Below are 19,773 nucleotides of genomic sequence, written 5' to 3'. Positions count from 1 at the left end.
ACGTCTCCTGATAAAAATTATACCTCACTTGTGTGGGTAGGCCTAGTGCACGTGACAGGAAATGCCCCAAAGCGCAACATGGACACAGCCAAATTGGTGAAGGAAAACAGAGGTGTTTTTTGCAAAGTGCCTACCTGTAGATTTTGGCCTGTAGCTCAGCCGCCACCTAGGGAAACCTACCAAACCTGTGCATTTCTGAAAACTAGAGACCTAGTGGAATCCAAGATGGGGTGACTTGTGTGGCTCGGACCAGGTTCTGTTACCCAGAATCCTTTGCAAACCTCAAAATTTGGCTAAAATAACACATGTTCCTTACATTTCTGTGGCAGAAAGTTCTGGAATCTGAGAGGAGCCACGAATTTCCTTCCACCCAGCGTTCCCCCACGTCTCCCGATAAAAATGATACCTCACTTGTGTGGGTAGGCCTAGCGCCCGCGACAGGAAACGCCCCAAAGCGCAACGTGGACGCATCCAAATTTGTGAAGGAAAACAGAGGTGTTTTTTGCAAAGTGCCTACCTGTAGATTTTGGCCTGTAGCTCAGCCGCCACCTAGGGAAACCTACCAAACCTGTGCATTTCTGAAAACTAGAGACCTAGGGGAATCCAAGATGGGGTGACTTGTGTGGCTCAGACCAGGTTCTGTTACCCAGAATCCTTTGCAAACCTCAAAATTTGGCTAAAAAAACACATGTTCCTCACATTTCTGTGGCAGAAAGTTCTGGAATCTGAGAGGAGCCACGAATTTCCTTCCACCCAGCGTTCCCCCACGTCTCCCGATAAAAATGATACCTCACTTGTGTGGGTAGGCCTAGCGCCCGCGACAGAAAACGCCCCAAAGCGCAACGTGGACACATCCAAATTTGTGAAGGAAATTTTGCAAAGTGCCTACCTGTAGATTTTGGCTTGTAGCTCAGCCGCCACCTAGGGAAACCTACCAAACCTGTGCATTTCTGAAAACTAGAGACCTAGGGGAATCGAAGATGGGGTGACTTGTGTGGCTCGGACCAGGTTCTGTTACCCAGAATCCTTTGCAAACCTCAACATTTGGCTAAAAAAACACATGTTCCTCACATTTCTGTGGCAGAAAGTTCTGGAAGCTGAGAGGAGCCACGAATTTCCTTCCACCCAGCGTTCCCCCACGTCTCCCGATAGAAATGATACCTCACTTGTGTGGGTAGGCCTAGCGCCCGCGACAGAAAACGCCCCAAAGTGCAACGTGGACACATCCAAATTTGTGAAGGAAATTTTGCAAAGTGCCTACCTGTAGATTTTGGCTTGTAGCTCAGCCGCCACCTAGGGAAACCTACCAAACCTGTGCATTTCTGAAAACTAGAGACCTAGGGGAATCCAAGATGGTGCGACTTGTGTGGCTCGGACCAGGTTCTGTTACCCAGAATCCTTTGCAAACCTCAAAATTTGGCTAAAAAAACACATGTTCCTCACATTTCTGTGGCAGAAAGTTCTGGAATCTGAGAGGAGCCACGAATTTCCTTCCACCCAGCGTTCCCCCACGTCTCCCGATAAAAATGATACCTCACTTGTGTGGGTAGGCCTAGCGCCCGCGACAGGAAACGCCCCAAAGCGCAACGTGGACCCATCCAAATTTGTGAAGGAAAACAGAGGTGTTTTTTGCAAATGCCTACCTGTAGATTTTGGCCTGTAGCTCAGCCGCCACCTAGGGAAACCTACCAAACCTGTGCATTTCTGAAAACTAGAGACCTAGGGGAATCCCAGATGGGGTGACTTGTGTGGCTCGGACCAGGTTCTGTTACCCAGAATCCTTTGCAAACCTCAAAATTTGGCTAAAAAAACACATGTTCCTCACATTTCTGTGGCAGAAAGTTCTGGAATCAGAGAGGAGCCACGAATTTCCTTCTACCCAGCGTTCCCCCACGTCTCCCGATAAAAATGATACCTCACTTGTGTGGGTAGGCCTAGCGCCCGTGACAGGAAATGCCCCAAAGCGCAACGTGGACACAGCCAAATTGGTGAAGGAAAACAGAGGTGTTTTTTGCAAAGTGCCTACCTGTAGATTTTGGCCTGTAGCTCAGCCGCCACCTAGGGAAACCTACCAAACCTGTGCATTTCTGAAAACTAGAGACCTAGGGGAATCCAAGATGGTGCGACTTGTGTGGCTCGGACCAGGTTCTGTTACCCAGAATCCTTTGCAAACCTCAAAATTTGGCTAAAAAAACACATGTTCCTCACATTTCTGTGGCAGAAAGTTCTGGAATCTGAGAGGAGCCACGAATTTCCTTCCACCCAGTGTTCCCCCACGTCTCCCGATAAAAATGATACCTCACTTGTGTGGGTAGGCCTAGCGCCCGCGACAGGAAACGCCCCAAAGCGCAACGTGGACCCATCCAAATTTGTGAAGGAAAACAGAGGTGTTTTTTGCAAATGCCTACCTGTAGATTTTGGCCTGTAGCTCAGCCGCCACCTAGGGAAACCTACCAAACCTGTGCATTTCTGAAAACTAGAGACCTAGGGGAATCCCAGATGGGGTGACTTGTGTGGCTCGGACCAGGTTCTGTTACCCAGAATCCTTTGCAAACCTCAAAATTTGGCTAAAAAAACACATGTTCCTCACATTTCTGTGGCAGAAAGTTCTGGAATCAGAGAGGAGCCACGAATTTCCTTCCACCCAGTGTTCCCCCACGTCTCCCGATAAAAATGATACCTCACTTGTGTGGGTAGGCCTAGCGCCCGTGACAGGAAATGCCCCAAAGCGCAACGTGGACACAGCCAAATTGGTGAAGGAAAACAGAGGTGTTTTTTGCAAAATGCCTACCTGTAGATTTTGGCCTGTAGCTCAGCCGCCACCTAGGGAAACCTACCAAACCTGTGCATTTCTGAAAACTAGAGACCTAGGGGAATCCCAGATGGGGTGACTTGTGTGGCTCGGACCAGGTTCTGTTACCCAGAATCCTTTGCAAACCTCAAAATTTGGCTAAAAAAACACATGTTCCTCACATTTCTGTGGCAGAAAGTTCTGGAATCTGAGAGGAGCCACGAATTTCCTTCCACCCAGCGTTCCCCCACGTCTCCCGATAAAAATGATACCTCACTTGTGTGGGTAGGCCTAGCGCCCGTGACAGGAAATGCCCCAAAGCGCAACGTGGACACAGCCAAATTGGTGAAGGAAAACAGAGGTGTTTTTTGCAAAGTGCCTACCTGTAGATTTTGGCCTGTAGCTCAGCCGCCACCTAGGGAAACCTACCACACCTGTGCATTTCTGAAAGCTAGAGACCTAAGGGAATCCAAGATGGGGTGACTTGTGTGGCTCGGACCAGGTTCTGTTACCCAGAATCCTTTGCAAACCTCAAAATTTGGCTAAAAAAACACATGTTCCTCACATTTCTGTGGCAGAAAGTTCTGGAATCTGAGAGGAGCCACAAATTTCCTTCCACCCAGCGTTCCCCCACGTCTCCCGATAAAAATGATACCTCACTTGTGTGGGTAGGCCTAGCGCCCGTGACAGGAAATGCCCCAAAGCGCAACGTGGACACAGCCAAATTGGTGAAGGAAAACAGAGGTGTTTTTTGCAAAATGCCTACCTGTAGATTTTGGCCTGTAGCTCAGCCGCACCCTAGGGAAACCTACCAAACCTGTGCATTTCTGAAAACTAGAGACCTAGGGGAATCCAAGATGGGGTGACTTGTGTGGCTCGGACCAGGTTCTGTTACCCAGAATCCTTTGCAAACCTCAAAATTTGGCTAAAAAAACACATGTTCCTCACATTTCTGTGGCAGAAAGTTCTGGAATCTGAGAGGAGCCACGAATTTCCTTCCACCCAGCGTTCCCCCACGTCTCCCGATAAAAATGATACCTCACTTGTGTGGGTAGGCCTAGCGTCCGTGACAGGAAATGCCTCAAAGCGCAACGTGGACACAGCCAAATTGGTGAAGGAAAACAGAGGTGTTTTTTGCAAAGTGCCTACCTGTAGATTTTGGCCTGTAGCTCAGCCGCCACCTAGGGAAACCTACCAAACCTGTGCATTTCTGAAAACTAGAGACCTAGGGGAATCCAAGATGGGGTGACTTGTGTGGCTCGGACCAGGTTCTGTTACCCAGAATCCTTTGCAAACCTCAAAATTTGGCTAAAAAAACACATGTTCCTCACATTTCTGTGGCAGAAAGTTCTGGAATCTGAGAGGAGCCACGAATTTCCTTCCACCCAGCGTTCCCCCACATCTCCCGATAAAAATGATACCTCACTTGTGTGGGTAGGCCTAGCGCCCGTGACAGGAAATGCCCCAAAGCGCAACGTGGACACAGCCAAATTGGTGAAGGAAAACAGAGGTGTTTTTTGCAAAATGCCTACCTGTAGATTTTGGCCTGTAGCTCAGCCGCCACCTAGGGAAACCTACCAAACCTGTGCATTTCTGAAAACTAGAGACCTAGGGGAATCCCAGATGGGGTGACTTGTGTGGCTCGGACCAGGTTCTGTTACCCAGAATCCTTTGCAAACCTCAAAATTTGGCTAAAAAAACACATGTTCCTCACATTTCTGTGGCAGAAAGTTCTGGAATCTGAGAGGAGCCACGAATTTCCTTCCACCCAGCGTTCCCCCACGTCTCCCGATAAAAATGATACCTCACTTGTGTGGGTAGGCCTAGCGCCCGTGACAGGAAATGCCCCAAAGCGCAACGTGGACACAGCCAAATTGGTGAAGGAAAACAGAGGTGTTTTTTGCAAAGTGCCTACCTGTAGATTTTGGCCTGTAGCTCAGCCGCCACCTAGGGAAACCTACCAAACCTCTGCATTTCTGAAAGCTAGAGACCTAGGGGAATCCAAGATGGGGTGACTTGTGTGGCTCGGACCAGGTTCTGTTACCCAGAATCCTTTGCAAACCTCAAAATTTGGCTAAAAAAACACATGTTCCTCACATTTCTGTGGCAGAAAGTTCTGGAATCTGAGAGGAGCCACAAATTTCCTTCCACCCAGCGTTCCCCCACGTCTCCCGATAAAAATGATACCTCACTTGTGTGGGTAGGCCTAGCGCCCGTGACAGGAAATGCCCCAAAGCGCAACGTGGACACAGCCAAATTGGTGAAGGAAAACAGAGGTGTTTTTTGCAAAATGCCTACCTGTAGATTTTGGCCTGTAGCTCAGCCGCCACCTAGGGAAACCTACCAAACCTGTGCATTTCTGAAAACTAGAGACCTAGGGGAATCCAAGATGGGGTGACTTGTGTGGCTCGGACCAGGTTCTGTTACCCAGAATCCTTTGCAAACCTCAAAATTTGGCTAAAAAAAAACATGTTCCTCACATTTCTGTGGCAGAAAGTTCTGGAATCTGAGAGGAGCCACGAATTTCCTTCCACCCAGCGTTCCCCCACGTCTCCCGATAAAAATGATACCTCACTTGTGTGGGTAGGCCTAGCGTCCGTGACAGGAAATGCCCCAAAGCGCAACGTGGACACAGCCAAATTGGTGAAGGAAAACACAGGTGTTTTTTGCAAAGTGCCTACCTGTAGATTTTGGCCTGTAGCTCAGCCGCCACCTAGGGAAACCTACCAATCCTGTGCATTTCTGAAAACTAGAGACCTAGGGGAATCCAAGATGGGGTGACTTGTGTGGCTCGGACCAGGTTCTGTTACCCAGAATCCTTTGCAAACCTCAAAATTTGGCTAAAAAAACACATGTTCCTCACATTTCTGTGGCAGAAAGTTCTGGAATCTGAGAGGAGCCACGAATTTCCTTCCACCCAGCGTTCCCCCATGTCTCCCGATAAAAATGATACCTCACTTGTGTGGGTAGGCCTAGCGCCCGTGACAGGAAATGCCCCAAAGCGCAACGTGGACACAGCCAAATTGGTGAAGGAAAACAGAGGTGTTTTTTGCAAAGTGCCTACCTGTAGATTTTGGCCTGTAGCTCAGCCGCCACCTAGGGAAACCTACCAAACCTGTGCATTTCTGAAAACTAGAGACCTAGGGGAATCCAAGATGGGGTGACTTGTGTGGCTCGGACCAGGTTCTGTTACCCAGAATCCTTTGCAAACCTCAAAATTTGGCTAAAAAAACACATGTTCCTCACATTTCTGTGGCAGAAAGTTCTGGAATCTGAGAGGAGCCACGAATTTCCTTCCACCCAGCGTTCCCCCCCTTTTCCCGATAAAAACGATACCTGACTTGTGTGGGTAGGCCTAGCGCCTGTGACAGGAAATGCCCCAAAGCGCAACGTGGACACAGCCAAATTGGTGAAGGAAAACAGAGGTGTTTTTTGCAAAGTGCCTACCTGTAGATTTTGGCCTGTAGCTCAGCCGCCACCTAGTGAAACCTACCAAACCTGTGCATTTCTGAAAACTAGAGACCTAGGGGAATCCAAGATGGGGTGACTTGTGTGGCTCGGACCAGGTTCTGTTACCCAGAATCCTTTGCAAACCTCAAAATTTGGCTAAAAAAACACATGTTCCTCACATTTCTGTGGCAGAAAGTTCTGGAATCTGAGAGGAGCCACGAATTTCCTTCCACTCAGCGTTCCCCCATGTCTCCCGATAAAAATGATACCTCACTTGTGTGGGTAGGCCTAGCGCCCGTGACAGGAAATGCCCCAAAGCGCAACGTGGACAAAGCCAAATTGGTGAAGGAAAACAGAGGTGTTTTTTGCAAAATGCCTACCTGTAGATTTTGGCCTGTAGCTCAGCCGCCATCTAGGGAAACCTACCAAACCTGTGCATTTCTGAAAACTAGAGACCTAGGGGAATCCAAGATGGGGTGACTTGTGTGGCTCGGACCAGGTTCTGTTACCCAGAATCCTTTGCAAACCTCAAAATTTGGCTAAAAAAACACATGTTCCTCACATTTCTGTGGCAGAAAGTTCTGGAATCTGAGAGGAGCCACGAATTTCCTTCCACCCAGCGTTCCCCCACATCTCCCGATAAAAATGATACCTCACTTGTGTGGGTAGGCCTAGCGCCCGTGACAGGAAATGCCCCAAAACGCAACGTGGACACATCACATTTTTTCATTGAAAACAGTGCCTACCTGTAGATTTTGGCCTCTAGCTCAGCCGGCACCTAGGGAAACCTACCAAACCTGTGCATTTCTGAAAACTAGAGACCTATGGGAATCCAAGATGGGGTGACTTGTGTGGCTCGGACCAGGTTCTGTTACCCAGAATCCTTTGCAAACTTCAAATTCTGTCTAAAAAAACACATTTTCCACACATTTCGGTGACAGAAAGTCCTGGAATCTGAGTGGAGCCACAAATTTCCTTCCACCCAGCGTTCCCCCAAGTCTCCCGATAAAAATGATACCTCACTTGTGTGGGTGGGCCAGGTGCCTGCAACAGAATAAGGCCCAAAACTTGTAGAGATAGAGGGGATAGCACAGCAAGTTTATAAGGACATATTCTTTTATACATCTTTAGACTGTCTCTGCTTTGGGGACCCACATAAGTGAGGTGTCATTTTACTTGGGAGGCTGAGGGGAACACTGGGGAGTAGGAATTTTGTGCTGCAGTGGTGATCCTACGAAGAAAAGTAAGGAAAATATGCTTTTTTAAGCACATTTTGAGGTTTACAGAGGAGTCTGGGTAAGAAAATGTTGGGGGATCCACGCAAGCCACACCTCCCTGAACTCCTTGGGGTGTCTAGTTTTATAAAATGTCTGGGTTTGGTAGGTTTCCCTAGATGAAGGCCGCACACAGGACCAAAAACATAGGTGCCCTCTCCCCCCCAAACACAGGTAGTTTTGTAATATATTGTTTTGATGTGCCCACATACGTCCGTGATGTGCCAAACACTAAAATTTTGAAAAGAAACACAGTTAGGTTATGTGAAAAAGACCCCTCACCCACCAACCAAGTTGGTGGCATGCTTCATCATCGGGGTCCCACCTGAGGCACCTAGCGTGTCACAGGTGTGCTGCGACGCCTGATTACAGCGGAGCAGGTTTTGTCATTTTTACCACATATACTGGTTGGATTTGGCACGAGGGTGAGTGATGGTTCAGTGGATCAAATTTTACTAACAAGAGCTTTCACAAAAATGAAATGCACTGTTAGTAACTGAAAGGCAAAAAACTGAACCAATGACTCACAGCTCGTGAGCTGTAAAGCCGCGACAAGGCACCAACCGCTTTACAGTCCATTCACACAACTTTCATACATGACACACACAAGGCCATTCACACCGCCAGCCACGGGCCCAGCACATTACAACACTCACATCGACAGACAGCGCCACTCAAGGGCCCATCACTTACATATGCCCACATGCCTGATACAACAATCACACCAGCTGATGGGAGTGTGTGGACTGGTGTTTGGCTGGCAGTGTGTTGCAGTAGCCAACAGCAAGTCAATATGTACACTCTCAGCCAAGCCCCACTCCACCCACAATGGCATCATTTTTTTTTTTTTTTTAACAGAGGAACCCCTAACTAAGTAGAAAGAATTACAAAACTACAAACACAAAAGCTCTAACTAAGAACATGACAGAAATGCTAACCATGAAACTAAACACATGAAAATACAAAACAGACATGAGTTTACACTCATGGTTGTTCCCAGAAATTCTTCTGGGTGTGGTAATTCTTAAAACAAGCACCGACACACAGCCCAGGCTTTGAAGGACAATCTGGGCAGTACATTCGAGTCTCCCTCCGGATACCTCTTCGAAAACACACTCTACATTTCTTAGCTGGAAAGTCTTTTTTGGGTGTGGGAGGAATGTGCTCAGCAAAGTGGCGATCTTTCAATCTAGCCACATCCTCCACCACTGCTCCTCTAGGAACTCTGGCCTGTTCCACCACAATAAGGCTCTCTATCACTGACTCCTGAAATTTCACAAATGTCATCTTTGACTCTGGAGACCTATCCCTAAACACAATAAAAGCATTGAAGGTTGCTAAGTGGAAGAGGTGAAGTGCTAACTTCTTATACCAAACGTAAGACTTACGAATAGCAGTATAAGGTTCCAACCTCTGGTCAACTCTATCTACACCTCCCATGTGCTTATTATAATCTAAAATGCACACAGGTTTGCGCACTTCAGCAACCTGGCCCCAAACAGTCACAGGGGAAGTACTCTCATCATGGATGGTACTTAGCATGTAGACATCCCTCTTGTCTGAAAATTTCAAAGCTAGCAGCTCCTCGTTCCGCAAGGCACAGCACTGTCCTCTCTCAAGTTTTTTACAGACAAGCTCCCTTGGATAGCCTTTCCGGTTAGAACGGATTGTGCCACAAGCAACTGTGTCTACTCTAAACAATTCCTTGAACAATTGCACACCAGTGTAGAAGTTATCTACATACAAATGGTGACCTTTGTTGAACAGTCGTCTACCAAGATCCCACACAATTTTCTCAGTAACTCCAAAAGTGGGAGGACAACCAGGGGGGTCAATATTGGAATCCCTACCAGTGTACACACGGAAACTATACACATATCCTGTCCTACTTTCAGACAGCATATACAATTTAATTCCATATCGTGCCCTTTTGCTAGGAATGTACTGCCTAAAAACCAAACAACCCTTGAAGAGGACCAAAGACTCGTCCACACTTAACTCTTTGCCTGGAACATAGACCTTCGAAAACCGATCTACAAAATGATCAAGGACAGGCCTAATCTTAAAAAGATGGTCAGAATCTGGGTGATCTCGTGGCAAGGCTAATGCATTGTCAACAAAATGCAGCATCCTAAGAAGAAGCAAATACCGATTACGACTCATGGTCGCTGGAAATATAGCTGTTGCCATCAAGGGACTAGTAGACCAATAAGAAGCCAGTGACGGCTTCCTTATCAACCCCATCAAAAAAGTCAAACCCAAAAACTTTTTTAACTCCTCCAAATTTGTGGGAATCCACTGGGCAGCTCTAGAGTGTGGCCTAAGTCTAGCAGCGTTGTCCCTCAAATGCTGCTCCGCATACAAATTAGTCTGCTCAACAATCTCTTCCAAAAACACATCATCCATGAATAACTCAAAGAAATTGATAGGCATAAAGTTCTCTGTATTGCCGTTACACCCCGGGAGACCAGTAAAGGCAGGCAACTCTGGCTGCTCCATGTTTGGGGCAACCCAGACATCAGGTCTTATAATGGGAAACTTTTCAGCCCCAGGTTGCTGCACTATTGGCACATCAATGTCCTCCTCTAAAACAGGCCCTTCATCTGCACTGAGTGTGGCTTCATCATCAGAAGATTCCCCTCCAAGAGAAACATCACTGTCAGAATCTCTGACTTCCTCCTCTGCCTCAGATGCAGAGTCCGTCTCATAGTCATGATCAGACTGTGACTCAAAAAGCATACCAACCACCTGCTGAGCGGTCATCCTGCGGCTAGCCATGATCTCTCCTGCTAAAATTAACTGGACAAATTCACCACCAACAACCAGCACTGTGTAAGACAAGTAACAAAGTGTAGCTTTGTTAGTAAGAGTTATAAACTCAAAAACTATACCGCTCACTTGCCTGAAAAAGCTTGATTCACCAGCTACTACACAGCAATCACCAATGATATCCCACTAAAAATAAAGAAAGAAAGGCAAATTAGAACAAATATCATTGTGCACAAACCTAAGGACAATTTCACACACAATCCTGCATTTAGTACACCCCCTACAAACATGTCATTCATGCATGGCAACAATACTCCTTTGGAGAAAATTGTTTTTACTTACCTAAAACATGCAACTGTGCAAACTGCAGGTCAACCACCGCCAAAACCGCAAGGAGCCACAGCAAATAAAGCAAAAGCTTTGAACTAGAACAAAAAGGAGGAAAACATTTTTTATCACAAATGCAAAGACTTCTTCAGTTGACAAACACCCCACCATCAAACATTTAGAAATTGGTGCCTAAGTGGATTCTGCCATAGGGGCAGATGGGCCTACTAATAAAATAGGCCTGTCTAACCCAAGGAAGCCAGAAAATACCTTTAGTAGTGTGTCCCCATGGAGAGCGACCCTTGCCAAAGGGGACAGCCCTAAAAAAAAAAAAAAAAAACACACACAACACTATCCCTGGTGCCTAAGTGGCTTCTACCCCCCTTGGGGGCAGGTGGGCCTAACAAAATAGGCCCATCTGCCCCCAGGGGGTGTAGAAATGGCCAACAGGTCAATGCCTCCCTTGGGGGGGCGCCCCGTGACCAAGGGGACGCCCCCCCCCACAAAAATAAACAAATAAAAAAAAATCCCTGGCGTTCTAGTAGTTTCTGCCCCCCTTGGGGGCAGACCAGCCTAAAAATAATAGGCTGATCTGTCTCCAAGGGGTGCAGAAATGGCCTGGGTACATGTGCCCCCAAAGTGGGGGGCGACCCTTGCCCAAGGCCCCCCCCATCCACTAACACACACACACTATCCCTGGTGTCTAAGTGGCTTCTGCCCCCCTTGGGGGCAGGTGGGCCTAAGAAAATAGGCCCATCTGCCCCCAGGGGGTGTAGAAATGGGCAACAGGTCAATGCCCCCCTTGGGGGGGGCGCCCCGTGACCAAGGGGACGCCCCCCCCACAAAAATAAACAAATAAAAAAAATCCCTGCCATTCTAGTAGTTTCTGCCCCCCTTGGGGGCAGACCAGCCTAAAAATAATAGGCTGATCTGTCTCCAAGGGGTGCAGAAATGGCCTGGGTACATGTGCCCCCAAAGTGGGGGGCGACCCTTGCCCAAGGCCCCCCCCATCCACTAACACACACACACACACACACTATCCCTGGTGTCTAAGTGGCTTTTGCCCCCCTTGGGGGCAGGTGGGCCTAAGAAAATAGGCCCATCTGCCCCCAGGGGGTATAGAAATGGGCAACAGGTCAATGCCCCGTGAGCAAGGGGACGCCCCCCCCCAAAAAATAAACAAATACAAAAAAATCCCTGGTGTTCTAGTAGTTTCTGACCCCCTCGGGGGCAGACCAGCCTAAAAATAATAGGCTGATCTGTCTCCAAGGGGTGCAGAAATGGCCTGGGTACATGTGCCCCCAAAGTGGGGGGCGACCCTTGCCCAAGGCCCCCCCCATCCACTAACACACACACACACACACACACACTATCCCTGGTGTCTAAGTGGCTTCTGCCCCCCTTGGGGGCAGGTGGGCATAAGAAAATAGGCCCATCTGCCCCCAGGGGGTGTAGAAATGGGCAACAGGTCAATGCCCCCCTTGGGGGGGCGCCCCGTGACCAAGGGGACGCCCCCCCACAAAAATAAACAAATAAAAAAGAAATCCCTGGCGTTCTAGTAGTTTCTGCCCCCCTTGGGGGCAGACCAGCCTAAAAATAATAGGCTGATCTGTCTCCAAGGGGTGCAGAAATGGCCTGGGTACATGTGCCCCGAAAGTGGGGGGCGACCCTTGCCCAAGGCCCCCCCCATTCACTAACACACACACACACACACACTATCCCTGGTGTCTAAGTGGCTTCTGCCCCCCTTGGGGGCAGGTGGGCCTAAGAAAATAGGCCCATCTGCCCCCAGGGGGTGTAGAAATGGGCAACAGGTCAATGCCCCCCTTGGGGGGGGCGCCCCGTGACCAAGGGGACGCCCCCCCAAAAAAATAAACAAATTTTTAAAAATCCCTGGCGTTCTAGTAGTTTCTGCCCCCCTCGGGGGCAGACCAGCCTAAAAATAATAGGCTGATCTGTCTCCAAGGGGTGCAGAAATGGCCTGGGTACATGTGCCACCAAAGTGGGGGGCGACCCTTGCCCAAGGCCCCCCCATCCACTAACACACACACACACACACACTATCCCTGGTGTCTAAGTGGCTTCTGCCCCCCTTGGGGGCAGGTGGGCCAAAGAAAATAGGCCCATCTGTCCCCAGGGGGTGTAGAAATGGGCAACAGGTCAATGCCCCCCTTGGGGGGGCGCCCCATGACCAAGGGGACGCCCCCCCACAAAAAAAAACAAATTAAAAAAAAAACCTGGTGTTCTAGTGGTTTCTGCCCCCCTTGGGGGCAGACCAGCCTAAAAATAATAGGCTGATCTGTGTCCAAGGGGTGCAGAAATGGCCTGGGTACATGTGCCCCCAAAGTGGGGGGCGACCCTTGCCCAAGGCCCCCCCCCCATCCACTAACACACACACACACTATCCCTGGTGTCTAAGTGGCTTCTGCCCCCAGGGGGTGTAGAAATGGGCAACAGGTCAATGCCGCCCTTGGGGGGGCGCCCCGTGACCAAGGGGACGCCCCCCCACAAAAATAAACAAATAAAAAAAAATCCCTGGCGTTCTAGTAGTTTCTGCCCCCCTTGGGGGCAGACCAGCCTAAAAATAATAGGCTGATCTGTCTCCAAGGGGTGCAGAAATGGCCTGGTACATGTGCCCCCAAAGTGGGGGGCGACCCTTGCCCAAGGCCCCCCCCCATCCACTAACACACACACACACACACACTATCCCTGGTGTCTAAGTGGCTTCTGCCCCCCTTGGGGGCAGGTGGGCCTAAGAAAATAGGCCCATCTGCCCCCAGGGGGTGTAGAAATGGGCAACAGGTCAATGCCCCGTGACCAAGGGGACGCCCCCCCAAAAAAATAAACAAATAAAAAAAAATCCCTGGCGTTCTAGTAGTTTCTGCCCCCCTCGGGGGCAGACCAGCCTAAAAAAAATAGGCTGATCTGTCTCCAAGGGGTGCAGAAATGGCCTGGGTACATGTGCCCCCAAAGTGGGGGACGACCCTTGCCCAAGGCCCCCCCCATCCACTAACACACACACACACACACACACTATCCCTGGTGTCTAAGTGGCTTCTGCCCCCCTTGGGGGCAGGTGGGCCTAAGAAAATAGGCCCATCTGCCCCCAGGGGGTGTAGAAATGGGCAACAGGTCAATGCCCCCCTTGGGGGGGCGCCCCGTGACCAAGGGGACGCCCTCCCACAAAAATAAACAAATAAAAAAAAATCCCTGGCGTTCTAGTAGTTTCTGCCCCCCTTGGGGGCAGACCAGCCTAAAAATAATAGGCTGATCTGTCTCCAAGGGGTGCAGAAATGGCCTGGGTACATGTGCCCCCAAAGTGGGGGGTGACCCTTGCCCTTGGCCCCCCCCATCCACTAACACACACACACACACACACTATCCCTGGTGTCTAAGTGGCTTCTGCCCCCCTTGGGGGCAGGTGGGCCTAAGAAAATAGGCCCATCTGCCCCCAGGGGGTGTAGAAATGGGCAACAGGTCAATGCCCCCCTTGGGGGGGGGCGCCCCGTGACCAAGGGGACGCCCCCCCAAAAAAATAAAAAAATAAAAAAAAATCCCTGGCGTTCTAGTAGTTTCTGCCCCCCTCGGGGGCAGACCAGCCTAAAAATAATAGGCTGATCTGTCTCCAAGGGGTGCAGAAATGGCCTGGGTACATGTGCCCCCAAAGTGGGGGGCGACCCTTGCCCAAGGCCCCCCCCATCCACTAACACACACACACACACACACTATCCCTGGTGTCTAAGTGGCTTCTGCCCCCCTTGGGGGCAGGTGGGCCAAAGAAAATAGGCCCATCTGTCCCCAGGGGGGGCAGAAATGGCCAACAGGTCAATGCCCCCCTTGGGGGGGGGCACCCCGTGCCCAAGGGGACGCCCCGCACAAAAATAAACACATAAAAAAAAATCCCTGGCGTTCTAGTGGTTTCTGCCCCCCTTGGGGGCAGACCAGCCTAAAAATAATAGGCTGATCTGCCCTCAAGGGGGGCAGAAATGGCCCTAAAAGACATGCCCCCCAAAGGGGAGCGACCCTTTCCCAAGGGGGCGCCCCCCCATCCACTACACACACAATCCCTGGTGCCTAAGTGGCTTCTGCCCCCCTTGGGGGCAGATGGACCTAAAAAAAATAGGCCGATTTGCCCCCAAGGGGGGCAGGAAAGGCCAACAGTTCTCTGCCCCCTTGGGGGGGCGCCCCTTGCCCAAGGGGGCACCCCCCCCACATAAATACACATAAAAATAAAAAAAAACTGTTGATCTAGTGTTTTCTGCCCCCTTGGGGGCAGATCTGGCTAAAAAGTAGCCAATCTGCCCTCAAGGGGGGCAGAAATGGCCCTAAAAGACATGCCCCCCAAAGGGGAGCGACCCTTGCCCAAGGGGGCGCCCCCCCATCCACTACACACACAATCCCTGGTGCCAAAGTGGCTTCTGCCCCCCTTGGGGGCAGATGGACCTAAAAAAAATAGGCCGATCTGCCCCCAAGGGGGGCAGGAAAGGCCAACAGTTCTCTGCCCCCTTGGGGGGGGCGCCCCTTGCCCAAGGGGGCACCCCCCAACACATAAATGCAAAAAAAATTATAAATCCCTGGTGATCTAGTGTTTTCTGCCCCCCTTGGGGGCAGATCTGGCTGAAAAGTAGCCAATCTGCCCCCAAGGGGGGCAGAAATGGCCTAAGAAATTGCCCCCTAAAGGGGAGCGACCCTTGCCCAAGGGGCCGCTCCCTGCAAGCCGAAATCGGCAAATATATACAAAAAAAAACAATCCCTGGTGTCTAGTGGGCATTCCTGCTGCCCGATCGCAATGCGATCGGGCAGCAGGAATGCTCAAAGAGACACCGGGGGAAAGGAAAAGCCTTTCCTTTTCCCCGGTGCCTCTTTCTACAAAGCCCCCCACCCACCGGGAAGAGATTCTTACCTCTTCCTTTCTCGCCGCACAGGAAGCAAATGGCTTCCTGTGCGGCGAGAACCCCATAATGAAGTCAGCGCGCGATCGCGCGCTGACGTCATTATGGGGGGGGGGGTCGGGGGTGGAAGGGGAAGGGCTTCCCCTTACATCCCTGACTTTGGGGGGTGGGGGGAAGCACACAGAGGGAGCGAGAGCGCTCCCTCTGGGCTGTGTGCCGAGGACGTAGTGGTTACGTCCTCGGCACAGCAGCACTGTGCCGCGGGACGTAACCACTACGTCCGCGGCACAGAAGGGGTTAAAGAAAACAATAATAAACTTTGTTTATTATTGTTTTCTTTAAAAAGAGTTGGGCACACCCCTTTCACAGCGCATGTGTGTTTAGCCGGCAGTCTCGGGACTGCCAAACATGGCCAAACACACATGCCTGTAGGCGCTGTAGGCTCTCTCCAGCCCAGCAACTTTCTGGGCTGGAAAGAGGCTGCACAGGCTCCCAGTCTGCCTTGGAGCGCCCTGGCTGGGCGCTCCCAGCCAATCCTGATGCTGCTCTGAGCAGCGTCAGAATTGACGCAGGGTAGGCTGGGAGCCTGTTCCCGCAGAGGCAGAGGAGCGTTGAGGGACAGCGGTGCGGCGGGGAGGTAAGTGGTTTTTTTTATTATTACATTTTATGTTTATTCCCTCCTGCTTCCCCCCAAACCTCCCTGCAGCCCTCGAGCTACAACTGAAAGCAGGCACAAGAGCTCCTATAGTAATTGGTTTCTAAATGCCTTTTTCTGTTTGATTGTCAAGAACCTCAGACTGCTACACTACTGATGTCTGTTCTGTATATGTTGTACTTTTACGAGAAAACATTGCTTTGCTTCTTGTGCTTTTACTGTCGCTGTGTGAACAAAGTTTACACTGGAGTACCCACTTCATGCACATTCAAACATAGGCCTCTTTTCTGAGATTGCATGCAGCTACCAGTATTGCATTACTACACGTATAACACTCTTTTTAAGATGATCGGTATAGCCAAACTGCAGTCTTCTAGCCAACTTATGATACAGATATTAACTATACATTAGAGGCTCAGTAACGGTCTAAAACATAGCAAGAGACAGGCAAACAGCTAGTCTGTTTTCTGGCCTGTGTTTAGGATGCGCGCTATGGGTGTCGGAAGTTAATCTCCATGTTGTCCTCGTGCTGCCAGGCATTAACATCTGTTAATTGCACTTTAACTGATTATGCGTCAATGCTTGCAGCTATGACTCTTAATGAAGTTGGACACTAACAACGGTTGAGACCTTCAGCAGAGGGAAAATTGTTTAAGGAAAGCGTTGTTTTTTTCGTTCCCTGTTTAGGCTTTTTTCTTTTGAACTAATTTAGACAGAGAATGTCATTTAAGCGTTCGGCATATATCTCTCTGGTCATTACATTGTTTTAATGACAACCAAGTGCATGGACAACTGGAAATATATGATCATGCAGCCACATCACTTTCCATATAATTATAGAGTATATATTTGTCTCGTTTGCTATTTAATCCAACATCTGCTACATCATTTGCATATTACAACACACATAATTATTACGGCTGTACGTTGACTGCAACACCGTCTCCTTTTGGAGGTTACAGGGTTAGCTTTCACCTGTTGTTCATCTATACAAACCTCAAGAGGTGAGCCCGTTGGCATGACGATTTTAATATTAGCAATTGATAGCCTCAGGGAAAGGTTTTTACCTCTAGAACCAGTGTAATTCACATTGAATGCAAATAATGATTCCTTGAATGTCATGTTTTATTGCACTTTCATGGCTATATATGTGTACAATGAAGTGTTCACCAATCAGTGGCTTTTTCAATGTTTAGATGATTTACATGCATTTTTTATCTCTTGTTTTGGTTTTAATGCCTGTTACAGCTGTCAGCCTTATGGTAGTCTTCCCTGAAACTTTTTGCCTGTTTGCCTCATGTTTTTGTTGCATCCTTTTGTAGGCTTTACGTCTGAGCACCTTACCATTGCTGACCAGTGCTGAAAGGCATGTGCTTCTCCCCTAAACATGGTAACGTGTATGCACAATTGGCATATTTAATTTACTTATAAGTCCTTTGTAAAGTGGTATACCATATACCCAGGGCTTGTGAATTAAATACTACTAGTGAGCCTGCAGCACTGATTGTGCTACCCACTTAAGAAGCCTATAAACATGTCTCAGGCTTGTCATTTAAAACCCCTTGCAAAACCGTAAACTCCCCTTTTATTACATATAAGTCACCCCTAAGGTAGGCCTTAGGTAGCCCATGGGGGAGGGTGCTATGTATGTAAAAGGCAGGATATTTCCTAGTAGTGAAGAAACTCCCAAAGTAGATTTTAACTACTGTGAGACCTACTCCTCTCATAGGCTAGCGTTAAGAATTCCTTAATATCCTTTTAAGCTGTAGTTCCTGATCAGAAAGGATGTTTAATATCATTGAAATGATAATGATAAATCTTCTTTACTAGTAAAATCAGATTTAATATTCCTATTTTAGAAATGTCACTTTACAAAGTGGGCATTTCTCTGCTCTTACTACTCTCTGTGCCTTGCAGTCTGTCTCCAATACATGTCTGTGGTAAGTGACAGCTACACTTTGCGCATTCCCTCTAGACAGTCACAAACATAAGAAGGTTAGGTGTGTCTGAGCACTCATCTGCATTCTGATGAGCCTTACTCTTCAAGAAGTGTGGAGCAGAGCTGACACACACTAATAGTGAATTGGCTGTACCCACACAAAAAGCTGATTACCCCCTACTGTTAGTCTGGAGCCATGGCTAGGAAGAATGAACCTCTGTGAACTTCAAAGGCCCTTCTTTGAAGTCACCCCAACTTCAAAGTCACATTTGGGTATAAGAACTGGGTCTTTGACCCCTACCAAATCAGTACAGCACTGGACCTGGGAAGAACTCTGCCTAGTGTAAGAACTACTGTGCTACAAGGAGTGCCACACTGCTGGACTGCTTTTCAAGAAACGCTGCTCTCTGCCTTGATGAGATACTCTGCTACAGATCTTTGACCAGCTGAGGACTGGACCCTCTCATCTGACCCAGAGTGACTCCAAGAGCTTGCTGGTTTGCTCCCAGTTTTCCTGTAGTCTCAGCGATATCATAGACTGCCTGTATCTCTGCCTTTGCTGCTGAACTCTGCTATCTGCAAATCTTACTTTTGCCTGAGGTGCCCCCTCCAGTCCTGGGCTTCAGAAGTGGGTTCTGCAGCTGTTTTGCGATAATGCATCATCACCTTTATGCCAATCGGAACTGACACATTGCCACAGATGCAGAGTCTGTTCGATGACAGCACTTATACAGCCTGCACAGACTGATGACTATGCTTTGTGTGGCTTGAGGACGATGCATTGGCTTCATCTCAACAGAGTTTGACACCGATGCAGGCCGCGACTGCGAGGCTCGACACCAACACATCAACATGACCGCATGCATCGAAACTGATGCATCACGTGCGCATTGCTCCTCGACGCAGGTACTTTGCTCCATCCATGGTCCTCTTTCAGCTGGCTCTGCATGAGTCCTGTAACTGGCCTACCCTCTATCGCAGTTGGCCTGGACTTCGGTTTAGCGCGATCTCAAATAACCTTTCAGGGCTTTTGACTTCTAAGCACAATTAGTGGTTTATTATATAAAAAAATCATATCTCTACTTCAACTGATTTGATTTTTGCTGTTTCGGTCTCATTTTACTCAGATACATGTGGAGTCTTTTTGTGGTGTTTTCATTGTGTTACTGTGTCTGTGTGTGTTGCACGCACATTTTACACATTGCCTCTTTAGATAGGCCAGCTTGCTCTGTGCCAAACTACCAGAGGGTGAGCACAGGTATCTCTAAGTGTCTATCTACCTTACCCTGACTTGAAGTGATGGTTTCTGCTTGCAGAGGGTGCCTAGTCTGACAACCAGACACCCCAGTTCTAACAGGGCCTTACTCCATGAAGTGAGCAGTGGGTGATCTAAGTTAAGGCATAGGGAAGTGTGACATAAAGTGAGCACTGTAGGCCGTATTTTACATCACATTCATTTGAAGCAGCCACTCCTTTTCCCACTAAATGCGCTGCACCCAGGTCAGCACACTCATCATAACAGTGTGCACTTTCCTTGTTTGCACCCAGCGCACCAGTTTAAATGTGTGCTGTGACACAAATAGGAAAGTGCACCTTGTTTGTAATATAGGCCTGTGATTGCTAAGTTAAGATACAGTCTCTGCCACAGTTTTGAACTGACTGGTGTCCTAAGTACT

Source organism: Pleurodeles waltl, chromosome 2_1 (genome assembly GCF_031143425.1).
Source record: "Pleurodeles waltl isolate 20211129_DDA chromosome 2_1, aPleWal1.hap1.20221129, whole genome shotgun sequence".
NCBI lineage: Eukaryota > Metazoa > Chordata > Amphibia > Caudata > Salamandridae > Pleurodeles > Pleurodeles waltl.
Note: the sequence above shows the minus strand (reverse complement) of the source record.